Source organism: Mustela erminea, chromosome 12, assembly GCF_009829155.1.
Source record: "Mustela erminea isolate mMusErm1 chromosome 12, mMusErm1.Pri, whole genome shotgun sequence".
Taxonomy (NCBI): Eukaryota; Metazoa; Chordata; class Mammalia; order Carnivora; family Mustelidae; genus Mustela; species Mustela erminea.
Genome location: NC_045625.1, coordinates 63,872,150 through 63,887,857, shown reverse-complemented (window position 1 = coordinate 63,887,857; position 15,708 = coordinate 63,872,150). Strand labels below are relative to the sequence as shown.

The window sequence follows — 15,708 nt, the reverse complement described above, 5'->3', positions numbered from 1 at the left end:
TTGTAAGAACTTGAAGAAAAATGTGTAAGGTACATAGCCCTGTGAATCTCATAGAGGAGATGTTTGGAAAATGGTGAATTTACATATTTCTATTTTGTTAGTAAGTCAAATTGGTACTCTGATGCCTTGCAAGCATCAGACAAGCTCTCCTTTTAGAAATGTTTCCTTTGAAGCTTGCCCTTAATGTGAGTTCTGAGGTGGCTTTACCTAATAGGGGGAAAATGTAATTACACCCCACTTTCCTAATACATACAAATGCATAGACACCAAATCTTCCCCAAGGAGGGCTTGGTTATACTTTTTAGCAATTTGTACCAAGCCCAGCCTTAAAAATTAAAAAAAAAAAATTTCTAAGATAGCTATCATATGATCTCCCTGATATGAGGAAGTGGAGATGCAACATGGTGGGGTTAAAGGGGGTAGGAGAAGAATAAATAGCAAGATGGGATTGGGAGGGAGACAAACCATAAGTGACTCTTAATCTCACAAAACAAACTGAGGGTTGCTGGGGGGAGGGGGGTTGGGAGAGGGGGGTGGGGTTATGGACATTGGGGAGGGTATATGCTATGGTGAGTGCTGTGAAGTGTGTAAACCTGGCGATTCACAGACCTGTACCCCTGGGGATAAAAATACATTATATGTTTATTAAAATAAAAAAAAATACAACTTCTAGAAAAATTTCTCTAAAGCAATGAACAGATTTTATTAGCCATGTGGTTACCCCTTCATGAAGGAAGCTGGTGAGCCTAGGTTTACTTCCAAATAGAAAAGGATTTACCCCGGGTCTCTCCCAACCATAGGCAGATAGGTCATCTTTCCAGCAAGCCCTCAGGCTTTATGGAGCGCACAGGCTTTGAAGTCAGGCAGACCCAGGCTTGGTGTTGTCAGCAAGACTGGGGTTGATAGTCCTTCCTGGCTAACAGCTTGGCGGAAGAATGGCAGTCATGTAGGTGAGATGTTTAGCACTGTACCGGGGTGCTGCCTGGTGAGAGCCATAATGGTTCGCGATCACTGTGCCGAGGTGAGAGCATTTCTGAAACCTTAGCTGATACACGTTGAAGTTTGCCTCTGAGCCTGAACTGTGCAGCTTTTCCTAGCTATTTCTGCATGTGCACCATGGCCTGGCTCCTGGAAGACAGGAAACTTAAATAGCTAATTCGTTTGAGAGAAAAGACAGAGACACATGGCACTTACACACGATGAGCGTGGCATCCGTGGGTGGATGGACTTGTTAGAACATTCTAGCATAGCTGCTGGAATTCAAGTTTAAGGACTTCATCTTGCCTTTTTTATTTTTAAAACTTTGAAGAGTTTTGTCGGGATTGAAAACATTTCAGGATAAATGTCTAAACTCAAGGCTTTTGGCAGAGACCAAAAAAAGTCGTCATTCTGAATCTAAGTTTGACTTGGACAGGGAAAGACTTAAGAAAACATCAAGAACACAGAAATTTACGAAAATTGTATTTATTCAAGGTTGAGGAGGTTTCTGTCTAGCCTGAAAGTGATGTCATGCAGATGACGAAGGGAAATGCTGAGGGGACACACTCGGCAATGTTTCTCAAAGTAGGCTCCATAGAACCAAGTCTCATGGGATGCTGAGTGACAGAACTGTTCTGTGGTCACATAAGTTTGGGAAACTGTATGTTAGCTTGCCCCTTGAGACAAACAGTACACATATAAGACAAATAAACATATACACAAATAAAATATAAAACATATAAAAAGTCACATATAAAAGCTTTCAGAAGTCCCGGAGCAAAGACATCTATCATGGTAGACCCCACTAGTAATCCCCAAATAGCCATTCCTCCTTTTTTGCTGTCAGAACTGAGAGATAATGGGCCTGGGCTCAGCGAAAGGCAGGTCACAGGACTTGTGGTCTTCTTTGCCACAAAGCAAAGCATATGACTTAATTCTTCTGGTCAATGAGACTTACTAAGGGGATGGGGGCTTCTGGGAATAAAAAGATAAATGCAGGAATGGTATGCTTCCTTTTTTGACACCTCCTTGCTGTCTGCTTTTACATGAAGCTGTGTGAGTACAGGATACCTAGAGCTCTGGCCGCCATCTTGTGACTAGGAGGGGAGGGCCATGAGAATTGAGACATAGTGCCTGATACATGGAGCTGTCCCCCCACACCCCGCTTCCTGCTGATCAACAAATGTTGATCTGTTTGAAGGGTTTGAGCCTCTGGTGTCTGAGAATGGAATACAGCTCAAAGAAGCCACCTTTTCCTTTTATTTCCCCCAGTGTTTCCCAGTTGGTGGCAGGCCATTCATAGTTTCTGAATAGCCATGTTTCCCTGTCGGTGAAGGTGCCTTGTTTCTTTCAAGAGGCAGTGTTACTCTGCGGCTGTCTGACCACAGGGTCCATTGTTTAGAACAGCTAGAGCTGTCTCTCACCAAGGGCACATACCAGATGGAACACACCTTGAGAGATGCTGGTGGGAGGGCACCGGAGAGAGAAGCCGGGCAGTTGGGCATGAACCATGTTCCTCCATTCCCTGACTAACTCAGCTCTTTGTTCCTTAGTTTTAGCATCTGGAAAATGAGGGGCTGGCCTACACCACCACTCTCCTTTGCCAGCTCCCTGCACCTGGCATCGATGGGCCCGGGCCCGGGGACCACAGCCGTTGCCATTTGCCTCCTGCTGTTTCATCGGATCTCCGCATTTCCAAGGTTTCAAATGTATGTACTGCTTAAACGAGACGAAAGCAGTGCTGAAAATATACCCAGGGAGCCATTCATTATTTGACTTCACTTTTTGAAAGTTGGCTTTCCTGATTTTCCCACCGGCCTTCCTTGGGAGCGGGGTGGGGCCCGAGGATGGCCCTGGGCGGTCCTTGTAAGTCAGCCCTGCTCAGTGCCATCCACAGGGCTGACTTCCGAGGACAGCCCAGCCAGCAGGAAGGAATGGAGTGGCTTGGAGGGCCAGCGTGTGGTAATGCGACCCAGGCCAGCTATGCTGGCATGTCGCCGGGTCAGCAGGCTCCCAGGTCGCCTGTTACCAGGCCTGTGTGAAAATCCCACGGCCGAACTCAATAGCACACTGTGTTTCAGGTTTCCCTGGCTGCTGCGCTGGTGAGCTGGGCTCCAGGGGAAGGGGCAGAGCAGTGGGATGAGAAGACCCCTTCTGGGGCAGGTCCTTGAAAAGCTCCACACTTGGGCTCCGTAGGGGCTCCAGGACTTAGGAAGCTATGCCCCAAGCAGGCGCAAGATGTTGAGGCTCTGTTTTCCTACTTTGCTGCAAACAGATCCTCTTCACCCAGACAGCAACCCCTTCTTCCCACCCAGAAAGCAACAACAGTGAAATGATATGAGGGGGTTTTCTCTCTGGGGAATTTCCTGCCTTATGCATATGTGTGGAGGGTGGAAGAGGAGGGGAGCAAAGAACCATGAAAAGAGATTTGTTCCCCTAATTTTTCTCAGTTATCCTAAAAGCACAAGCAGCAGGTTTTACTACATTGCTTCTTAGAAGTGTAGAAACTGAGGCTCAGGGAGATGAAGCAATCTGGCTAAGGACACAGAGCCATGCTCTTGATTCTACTTTGAACCCCGTCTCTCTGAAGACAGAGCCCCTGGGCTAGGAAATTCCCCCCAGCTTGTTCTAGGTTTGCGAGAGCCTTCAGAGTTATAGAAGGGCCAAGAGAATGACAAGATGTTTTAGACTGAATGTGCTCAGCACTGGGGCGATCTGGGTCACAGCACTACTGCTCATTGCACTAGAGAGGGAGAGGGGAGGACAGGGAAGGTAGAACCCAATCATGGCACGGCCACCATGTGGACAGTTCCGGGCCATAGACCTGGTAGGATCAGCCTCCCTCTGACTGAGGCCGCCTGGCAGCAGTGCTGTGACTGCTCCCTTGGGGAGGTAACCCCCCAAACTGTGGCACAAGAGCCTGGCAAGGTGCGTCACCCTGGTGCTGGACAGATGACCTCATCAGCTGAGGCCATCCACCAGGCACCTTCTCATGAATGCTGGGGTAGCTTTAAAAGGTGATGGGGCAAAGGCAAGGGTGAGAGAGGACTCCTCTTCATGAATCCTGTGTTGACAGCCATCTATGACCTCCAAGATGGGAACTGACTTCTGTAAAATTGTATGTTTAATATTAAAGGAAAAATAGGCAAGCTTGTGTGGGCCTAAATGAATTTCCAATGGTTCAGCAGAAAAGTCAACAAAAGGTCGTGTTTCTTGTTCTAATCCCTTCACTTATTTCACCAAATGGTTGTCAGATGTTCAACCACACTGAAAGTCAGGGGAAGCCCACACCAGAAGGTTAAACTTTTGGCTGCAGTGAGGTGTCTTAAAAGCAACGGTGTTACGTATGGTCCTGGAACCGGTTGAAAAGCCTTGAAGAAGAGTGTACCCTGTGTGTTTTATGGTGCCTGGGGACAAGCAGGAGGAAGGAGGACTAAAAGGCCAGCTCATTGCTTGGATAAAAGGAGTCAGTATGAAAACCCAGGTTCTTTAAGCAAAGCTGTGAGTTCCACAGGGTTTTTTTCCCGTGTTGGAGGGCAGGGGTGTCCTTCAGAATGAGTTTTGGATTCTTTCCCCTGCCTTCTAATAAGAAATGAGAGTAAGAGTATTGATTCTTGACGTTTACCAAAGGGCTATTTGCAAATAGATTTCCACTTATTTTCTAGCCCTGACCAATTGGTAGTGCTTTCATGGAACACTGTGTTAAGGATGGCTTGGGAAGCCGTGTCTGGCCTCAAAGGATGAAGGATCAATCATCGAGGTCTACCATGGGTCCTCATAGAGGAAAGACGGAGCACACAGGCCAGATATTTGCGTCCTGTGTGGGTGAGAAGAGTGGAAACCAGCCAGGCTTAATCACCTTGCTTATTTTCAAATCCTGCTGCACATTTGTGACTTCTGAGGTTCACATGTTGTGGGGCTCAGATTTACACACACTATTTCAGATGAACAAAAAAAAATAAGTCTTCTTTATTTTCTAAAGGGATCTAGTATTCCTTGCAAGCACTCACCTTGCTGGGTAGCTGGAAAAGATGGGTGGCAAGAAGAGGAAGGAGGCAGTGGGATCTACTTCTATTTGCCAATTTTGGGGGCACCTGGTGGGCTCAATCAGTAGAGCATGTAACTCTTGATCTTGGGGTTGTGAGTTAGAGCCCCCCATTGGGTGTAGAGATTACTTAAAAAACAAAATCTTTAATAATAATAATAATAATATCACCAATAATAATAATAATGATGATAATTTGCCAATTTTTGTATTTCACTTTTTTCTCATTGAAATAGTCTTTCTGGGGTTGGGTGGGTAATTTGGCCTTCCGTATTTCTTCTTCCTCACCTTGCTCTTCCACAGAGGATACGTGGATAGGTAAGGGTGGGGGCAGATATGGTGATGACCTGGCAACCGAGAGGAGGAGCCTGGTACGGGAGCTGCCCTGGGATTTGGGTTTTGTGCTCTCCACATCAGGCTGTCTTCTGGCCCTGGAGCCCTTTGAGTTCAGAGAGGTAACCACGGTTTGTTCTCCTGGCTTGGTGAAGATCCCATAGTCCTCCTTGATTAGACTTCTTCTCCGTTCTCACTGATGCCCCAGATGCTTCTGAACTTCTGCCTACCTCCCATCTGGCCCCTGGATAGGATGCTCCATTTGCAGCCTCTTATCCAACATCCCTGTATCAATTAGAATTTCGGAGCTTCAAGTCACAATACAGAATTTCAATTCACACTGCCTGAGGCGCTGAGGTAATGTATTATCTTTCAACAAGTCCAATGGCAGGCTGTTGGTACATTGGACTCAAGAGGTAGTAAATTCTCTCCTTCCCTCTGATCTTCACCGTGAAGCTGCTCTCCCTTCTCAGACCCAGTCACATGGCTGTCACAGGTGGTCAGCGGGCTCGCTAATGGCCCAAAGGCAATCAAAACCTCTCCCCAAGCAAAGATGCTGAGTGCCAGGCCTTCATTCTGGTTGGCTTTCTTTTTCTTCTTGGCTGAACAAAAGTCTTCCTACACTGTACTTTACTTCCCTGGGGCAATGTGGTGTTGCCTTCCCTTACCACCGGAGAGTCTCTGTGCTCCAAGTCTACTGGTCTTGGCTCCTGCTTTTGGAGCCATAAATTCATTGATTTATTATTCCCCCAGTACTCTTCATCTGTAAACTGGGGATATTATGATACCTAATTCATGGGATTATTATGAGAATAAAAGGAGATAATTTATGCAAAGTTACCTAGTGTAGCTCCTGGCACAAGGAAATATTCAATGTTAGCCTTTTTTTCTTTTTCTTTTTTTCTTTTTCCCCGGTTCTTACAAGAAATGTCAAAATCTTCCCTCTGGCAAAATAAACACTGACATTCTGAAATTGTTTTGAGAGCACTGATGTTCCTAACTGGAGCCAAATTGTCCCATTTTGAAATGGACATTTGTTAGTATTTATTAGTGAATGTATATGAATTATATTTTATGATTCTTCTAAGTTTTGAAAGGTATGTAATCAGAGGCCTGTAGGAACAGGAGGTTTTGTCTGCTCAGTTCCTTGCTATGTCCCCAGCACCTAGGAATAATAGCTGGGTCAACTTATGGTAATGCATGTTCTCAAGTAGAACTACTCTTGGAATTGTAGAGGATACCTAAAGTGAAGCGTTAGGTCCCGGATGACCCTCCCAGGGGGCATTGCTGCCTGTGGAATGTCCTGGGTGTTCTCAGAGAGAATGGCCCCAAACCCTTCAGCCTCCACTGAGTACTCAAGAGCTTTATATGTTGACACCTCCCTTGGCTCTTGGCAAAGACTGACTGAAGCCCTAGGACAGTCTAGCTTGCCATGACCTATTCTACAGATAGTCATGAAAGGCCGGTTTAAGACCCTCATCATGTTAGTGACACCAGCGAGTCCTCTTTGCAAAGGTCTACATTTTCAGATCACAAAGTGCTCGGGAACAGCATATTGCATGTAATAGTCTTGGAGAATTGATTCAATAAAGAACCAAAGGGGTCCAGAAGCAGGAAAGGGACTGACTGAGGGCAGTTTCCAGTTTTCAGTGTGTATGAAATGAACGCAGAATGCTACATCTGAGGCTAGATTCTGGGGCAGGATTTTATTGAGTGGATAGACTTCCGCAAAGTTCCAACTGCTGCCATGATTTAGCTGGGGCCAAAAGGGACTCAGATGACTTTCATGAAGAGATAGGTGGCTAGCATGCCCATTTTGCCTCTGCAGATGAACAAAAGTTTCCTCTGCAAGGTCACCACGGGAGACGTTGGGACCAAGGGGAGAGCCCCAGTTCAGCTGAGTACTATGTAACATCCTCATTAGAAAAGAAAGATAATTTTGTCATTGGCTGTCTGCTCAGTGCAGCTGCTCGTGGTATGAGGCACCTTTGATCCACTGGCACAGGTGGTGATGTCAAGCCCCTGTCACTGCCCATCCAGATTAATCTCAACAGGCAGCTTTGTTTTGAAGTTTATTGGTTATTGTCATTTGCAACACATGCAAACAGAGCTCCATCTCTCCCTCTCTGACCCTTTTTCTCTTTTTCCTTTTAGCCCTCCTGGAAGTATTAAAAAACCTAGACTTTCTGAATGAGGGTGTATATTTTTGATCATGAAACACTCTAATTCTGTGTTGTCCAATAGGGTATCTATGAGCCACATGTGGTTATTTAAATTTGAATTAATTAAAATGAAATATCCAGTTCCTCAGTGGTACTAGCTATGTGTGGCTAGTGGCTCACATTGGACAGTGTAGATGATAGAACATTTCCGTCTTCGCAGAAAGTTCTATTGGAAGCACTTCTCTAGATTCTTGTTATTTCAAGTGTGGTCTGGGACCAGCAGTATCAGCTTCAACAGAAAGCTTGATGAGCAGTTCCAGCCGAGACCTACTGAATCAAAAATCTATATTTTAAGAGAATGCTCAGATGGTTCATGAGCACATTGAAATTTGAGAAGCATTGCTCCAGTTCACCTGGCTACACCCTGCCAAAGACTTGAAACTTGGGCTTTGAAAGGTGCTAAATTTTTACTTTTTCCTGGGCTCATTCCATGAGAAAATAGTGCTTATTTTGTCCCCGTGACAAATTTTTCTTCTTGACCTCTAAAAGGTTTGGTAATTATTCTAAGCTACCCCATCCTATCAGGGGCTGTGAGCTAGTTAACCATTGTTATTTTCTTGGTTTTGACAAATGTACCATGGTGACATAAGATGCTAATATTAGGGAGAGCTAAGTAAATAATATTTAAGAGCTATCTGTATTATCTCTGCAAATTTTCTACATGTCTAAAATTATTCCAAAATGAAATGTTTTGTTAAAATAAAGAACATTAACCCAAAGTATTTTTTGCAACAGTTTTCATGTTTCCAAATTCAGTCTCAGCCAAACTATACTTTGGGGGACTGTTTCATAACACTTGACCATCCTAAAGAATTTGCCAGAGGGGTCTTCTGGGGTAATGTTTACTGGGGGTGCCAGTTTGATGTGGAGAGTCTTAGGCCAGGATTCTAAGGATAATCAGGTGCCAGAGCAGCCAAGGATGCCTCCAGGTCCCAGGATTCCAAGGGTATATGTTTCCCTCTACTTTTAGAGCGTTTTTTAAAAAAATAATAGAACCCCAGTTTTGTTGACATAACTTTTTCAGTTCTCCACTTGATGAATGCACGATTTCAATGGGAAGACAAAAGATAAACCAAGAATTCTTCTTGTTCTTTACATTCTACAGTGTGACAAATTTCTGTGGTTTCTTCTTAAGACTTAGGTTATTGAGATGCCCCATCTCCTGAAAGTCCTGCCAATTAGTTACTGGTTTTTTTTTTTTTTTTTAGTTACTCTTTTTGACCTTGATGAGGCAACATACCTCCCCTGTAAGTCCTCTTAACTATATCTCAAACTTTTATTTGAGCTAAATTTCCTACCTTCAGACTGTTACAAATGCAAATTTAACTGCTAGTTTACCTTATTGCCTATTGAGTATATGGCCAACCTTGAATTATTCTGAAACCTAAAATCTAGCATTGCTTCACCTTTATTTTTGTTCTTTCATGTTGGTTAGTACTTCCCACTCAGGAAGAACAAGGAATATTTTGTATTGTGGAGATGGAACAGATCAACCACCAAAAATCTTACTTATCTTCTCTGGTCTATGGTATAAAACATACCAAAAGAAATAGTAATGCAGTTAGCCTTACTGAATTTCAGTGATTATAACTCTTGAAGCTCACCAGAAAGAAAAAAAAAAGTGTTATGCAAATTTACCTCTTTCTCTTCTTTATTTCCCTTCCCCAACAAAAACATTGTAAATTGTTAAAAGTCTTCTTGTGACTTGTCATATTTGGCACTAGTTTAATTGGTCTTGGCAAGTGTATTTTAGTGACTCATAAGAGAATACTTTTAGACTCTTTACTAACAGATGCGTGTGCTAAAAGCAATGACAACAATGTCACATGGCCATAAAACTGCAGGAATTTGCTGCTGGTGGTCCAATAAAAACAAACTTGTATGAAAAGAGAGTCAAGAGAAGATAAGATTTAAAATATACATTGTTATAAACATTTAGTCATAAAAGATCTGACCTTTCTTCATTTATTTAACCACAATATGTTGAAATGGGGAATCTGCACGAGACATCTTAAGAATCACAAAGATTCTGCGTCTGATGACGTGCTTATAATCCTCATATTTCATTGGAAGCAGTGTTCTCATTTCTCGCTCAGGAGTGTTTCTGACACCATATTCAGGTGATATCCTACTCATATTTTGCTTCTCTAAAATTCTTTTTGAAAAAGTATGTGCTATCGGGCTCTGCTCAGCGGGAAGCCTGCTTCCTCCTCTCTCTGTGCCTGCCTCTCTGCCTACTTGTGATCTCTGTCTGTCAAATAAATAAATAAAATCGTAAAAAAAAAAAAAAAAAAAAAAAAGAAAGAAAAGAAAACGTATGTGCTATGTTTCTGGGTACCTAAAATCATTACCATTTCCCCATGCAGCATCTGATTTGATGGCCATTACAACCACATGTGGTACTCTCATCTGAAACATGCCAATATTCAGGCAACAAATGTTTGAGTGCCTGTTTGTCTGCCATGAATGCTGCTGAGTACTGGAGATACAGCTCTGAACAAATCCTTGTCCTCAAGGAACCTACAGCAGAGGCAGAAGAAGGAAGAAAAGGTTTGTACTTATTCAGAGCTATGGTAGGAAGCCATGCTAGAATCACAGAGATAAGATTCATTTATGTGAGACAGTCCCAACCCAAGAAGAATGTTGGTCTTTGCCTATTGTGCTTTGCCTCCAACCCATTACTCTCAGGACCTTCTGTCGTTGCCAGCCTTGATTATGGCTTTTTGTACTTCGGACTCAGGAGAATGGGTAGAGACTAAAAGGATGTGAGGAAAGAGGGGCCAATGACTTTTTCCTAGACTGTTTCTTGGTATCGCCATTACAAAGAATACTTGGGCAAAGAGAAAGGACACTTTTTAAAAAAGGAAGATTAGTGGCTAAGCCATTATACATAAAATCAGATTCATCAGGTTGTAATGGCTAACTTAAGTCTAGACAAAAGGCATGTTCATGAGCAATTCTCTCTGACCTGGGGTCCAAGCTTATGCCCCCAATCCCAGAGACAGCAATATTTTTTCTCCCCATCTGAGTTCTTGGCTAGTCTGTGATCCATACAGGCAATCATGAAAAATAATGGTATATTTCTCAAAGTTTGGAACATTCAGTTCAATCCAACACTATAGAAGGGCATCTGTGTAATGTCTAAAATTCTCCAAACTGATGTAAACAGATCTAATAGATTCTAAACAGATTCTAATAATTCCTATTAGAATCCCTATTGGTTTCTTTCTAGAAATTGAGCAGCAGATCCTAAATTCTTTGTGGAAGTGAAAGCGGCCCACAATAGTCAAAACAATAAAAAAAAGAAAAAGGTGGAGGACCTACACCTTCTGACTTCAGAAATTATCACAAAGTTATAATAACCAAGACAATATAGAACTGGCACATGGATAGACATAGACATGAACAGAATAAAATTTGAGAGTCCAGAAGTAATCCCATACAATTATGGCTAATTGATTTCAACAAGAATATCAAGGCCATTCATTGAGGGAAATTATAGTCTCTTTAACAAATGGTGATAGGACAGCTGGATAGCCACATGCAAAAGAATGAAGTCAGACCCTTCCCTCATACCATAGACAACATGAATTCAAAGTGGATGAAAAACCTAAATGGAAGAGCCCAAACTGTAAAACTCTTAGAAGGAAATAGGGATGGGGCACCTGAGTGGCTCAGTCGGTTAAGCATCTGCATTCGGCTCAGGTCATGATCCCAGGGTCCTGGGATCGAGCCCCACATGGGACTCCCTGATCAGTGAGGAGCCTGCTTCTCCCTGTCTTCCCTCTCTTCTCTGAGTCCAGGAGCGGGCTCTCAGCTCCAGGTTGCCATAAACCATGGGCACAGCAGGGGCCCAAAAAAGCAGCAGATATGGGGAGACTGCCCTTCCTCCCCCAGGAGGAACATCCTGTAGTAATCTGCTGGTTTTGGAGACTCCAAACAGGGCCATGTGCCAGAGATAGTAACATTCAGTCACAAGCCAGGTGAGCACAGATTTTGGCTAGAGACGAGGGAGACAGGAGGGATTGATTACTTTTCCCTGAGGGTGCACTGAGGAGTAGGGCCCCAAGCTCTCAGCTCCTCTGGGGCCAGAGATTGTGAGGCCACCATTTTCATTCTCATCCTCTAAAACAGCACAGAAAGCCTTTAGGGAACAAAAGCTACCCAGAGCAAACCTGAGCAATTACTTAGCCTGGCTCTTGGCAAGGGTGGTGCAATTCTGCCTCTGGCAAAGACATTTGTGAATCACTGCAACAGGCCCCTCCCCCAGAAGATCAGCAAGAACATCCAGCCAAGACCAAGTTTACTGATCAATGAAAACTGCAGAACTCCAGCACTAGGGGAATACAGCACATAGAATTCATGGCTTTTTCCCCGTGATTCTTTTGTCTTTCAATTTCAATTTTTAAATTTTTTCTCTTTCCTTTTTCAACCAATATTTTATCTCAACTCTTTTCTTTTCTTTTTTTTTTAAGATTTCATTTATCTGACAGAGAGATAGAGAGAGAGCACTAGTAGGCAGAGGGCAGGCAGGGGGAGAAACAGGCTCTCTGCTGAGCAGGAAGCCGATGTGGGGCTCAATCCCAGGACCCTGGGATCATGACCTGAGTTGAAGGCAGCCACTTAACTGACTGAGCCACCAAGGTACCCCTCATCAACTTTAAAAAAAAAAAAAATCTCTTTTAATTTTCATTTTTACAGTTACAGTTTATATCTTCATTGTATTTAATTTTATTTTTCTTTATATATGGTTTTATATATGTTTTGTTTTGCAATGCAGTTTCTTCTAACAGACCAAAATACACCCAAAATCTAGTGTATGGCTCTGTTCTATTCATCTTTCTGATCAATTCTCTCTATGTTTCCCTTCCTTTTTTTGGTTTGTTTTTCATTTTGTTAGAGTCTTTTTAAATTTTCATCTTTATAGTTACATTCTCTCCTTTCAATGTATATATATATATATATATATATATATATATATATATACATATACATATATATATATATATATATCAGTTTTTCTTCCTTTACAATTTTGAGATGTACTTTCTTCTAACAAACTGACCAAAATACACTCAAGATATAGTATATTGCTCTGTTCTGTTCACCTGTCTGTTTATATCCATTCCTTTTTGTTGTTGTTCTCTTTTTTTGTCTTTTAATTTTCATTTTTACAGTTACAGTCTATCCTTCCATTGTGTTTTATTTTTGTACATATGTAAGTTTTTCTTTCTTTAAAATTTTGGGATCTAATTTTCTAACAAAGAGACCAAAATACACACAGCATCCAGTGTATTGCTCTATTCTGTTCACCTGTCTGATTATATTCTTTCTTTTTCTCTTAAAAAAAAAAAAATTTTTTTTTTTTTTTTTTAGTTTCTGGTCTCTTCTGATTTGTTTAGTGTATATTTCTCTGGGATCATTGTTGTCATTTTAGTATTATATTCTCATATTCATCTATTCTCCTCTGGACAGAATGACAAGATGGAAAAACTCACCTCAAAAAAGAGAAAAAGAGACAACACTGACTGCCAGGGACTTAATTAGTATGGACATAAGTAAGATGTTGGAACTAGAGTTCAGAATAATGATTATAAAGATACTAGCTAGGCTTGAAAAAAACATAGAGGACACTAGAGAATCCCTTTCTGGAGGAAAAAAAAAAAAAAGAACGAAAATCTAACCAAGTCAAAATAAAAAGGCTATTAATGAGATGCAATAAAAAAAGGAGGCTCTAACTGTTATGCTAAATGAGGCAGAAGAAAGAATTACTGATATAGAAGACCAAATGATGGAGAACAAAAAAGCTGAGAAAAAGAGAGATAAACAACTACAGGATCACAAGGGAAGAATTTGAGAAGTAAGTGATACCATAAATCAATACAATATTAGAATAATTGGGATCCCAGAAGAACAGGGAAGAGAGAGAGAGGGGCAGAAAGTGTTTGGGAGCAAATTATAATGGAGAATTTCCCTCTAATTGGAGAAGGAAACAGGCATCTAAGTCCAGGAGGCACAGAGAACACCTCTGAAAATCAATGAAAATAGGTCAACACTCTGATACATAATAGTGAAACTTACAAATCTCAGAGACAAAGAGAAAATCCTGGAAGCATCTCAGGATAAGAGATCCATAACCTACAAAGGTAAAAACATTAGCTTGGCAGCAGACCTACCCACAGAGACCTGGCAGGCCAGAAAGGACTGGCATGATATATTCAGAGTGTTAAATGATAAAAATATGCATCCAGCAATACTTTATCTATCCAGATATGATGCCATTCAAAATAGAAGGGGTGATTAAAACCTTCCAGGACAAACAGAAACTGAAAGAATTTGTGGTCACCAAACAAGCCCTATAAGAAATATTAAAAGGGATCTTTTAAGCAAAGAGAGAACCCACAAGTAACAAACCAGAAAGCAACAGACACAATATACAGAAAAAGTCACTTTACAGGTCACCAAATGTCAGTTTAAATGCCACTAAATTCATATCTTTCAATAGTTACTCTGAATGTAAATGGGTTAAATGCCCCAATCAAAAGCCACAGGTATCAGATTGGATAAAAAAGCAAGACACATTGAAATGCTGTCTTCAAGAGACTCATTTCAGACCCAAAGACACCTCCAGATTGAAAGTGAGGGGATGGAAAACCATTTATCATGCTAATGGACTTCAAAAGAAAGCCGAGGTGGCAATCCTTATATCAGTCAAATTAGATTTCAAACCAAAGACTGTAGTAAGAGATGAAGAAGGACGTTGTATCTTAATTAAAGGGACTATCCAACAAGATCTACCAATTGTAAATATTTATGCCCTTAACATGGGAGCAGCCAATTAATAACAAAATTAAAGAAACATATTGATAATAATACAATAATGAGGGACTTTGATGCCTGAATCACTGCAATGGACAGATATCTGAGCAGAAGATCAATAAGGAAATAAGGACTTTGAATGACACACAGGACCAGAGGGCCTTCACAGATATATTCAGAACATTCCATCCTAAAACAACAGAATACACACTCTTCTCAAGTGCACATGGAACATTGTCCAGAATAGATCATATCTTGGGTAACAAATCGGGCCTCAAATGGTACCAAAAGATTGGGATTTCCCTGCATATTTTTAGACCACAAAACTTTGAAACTGGAACTCAATCACAAGAGGAATTTGGAAGGAACTCAAATATATGGAGGCTAAAAAGCACCATACTAAAGAGTGAATGGGTCAACCAGAAAATTAAAGAATTAAAAGTTCATAGAAACAACTGAAAATAAAAACACAATGTTTCAAAACCTTTGGGATGCAGCAAAAGCAGTCCTAAGAGGGAAGGATTAGCCTTTCTCAAGAAGAAAGTTCTCATACACCTAAAGAAGCTGGAGAAAGAACAGCAAATAAAGCCTAAAGCCAACAGAAGAAGAGAAATAATAAAGATTAGAGCAAAGAACAGTGAAATAGAAACCAAAAGGACAGTAGGACAGATAAACAAAACTAGGACATAGTTCCTTGAAAGAATTAATAAGATTGGTAAACCCTTGGGCAGACTTGTCAAAAAGAAAAGAGAAAGGACCTTAATAAATAAATAAATAGGACCTTAATAAATAAAATAAAATAAATAAAATAAATAAAAAGGACCTTAATAAATAAAATGAGTGAAAGAGGAGAGATCACAACAGACACCAAAGAAATACAACAATTATAAGTACATATTATGAACAACTATATGTCAATAAATTAAGCAATCTGGAAGTAATGGATGCATTTCTAGAGATGCATAAACTACCAAAACTGAAATAGGAAGAAATAGAAAACCTGAACAGACCCATAACCAGCAAGGAAATTGAAGAAGCAATTAAAAATCTCCCAACAAACAAGAGCCCAGGGTTGCATGGCTTCCCAGGGGAATTCTACCCAACATTTAAAGAATTAACACCTATTCTTCTGAAGATGTTTCAAAAAATCGAAATGGAAAGAAAATTTCTTTTTCTTTTAAAGATTTTATTTATTTATTTGACAGATAGAGATCACAAGTACGCAGAGAGGCAGGCAGAGAGAGAGGAGGAAGAAGGCTCCCCGCTGAGCAGAGAGCCAGATGCGGGGCTCGATCCCAGGACCCTGAGATC

General features: G+C 41.4%; 1 long non-coding RNA gene across 1 annotated transcript; it reads left to right on the top strand.

The window, feature by feature from the left end:
- The first annotated feature begins 2,151 nt into the window (after positions 1–2,151).
- Positions 2,152–15,159, top strand: LOC116570522. Its single transcript, XR_004277465.1, has 3 exons — positions 2,152–2,163; positions 3,987–3,995; positions 15,059–15,159. It is a non-coding gene; the product is annotated as an uncharacterized LOC116570522 (long non-coding RNA).
- Positions 15,160–15,708: the final 549 nt, after the last annotated feature.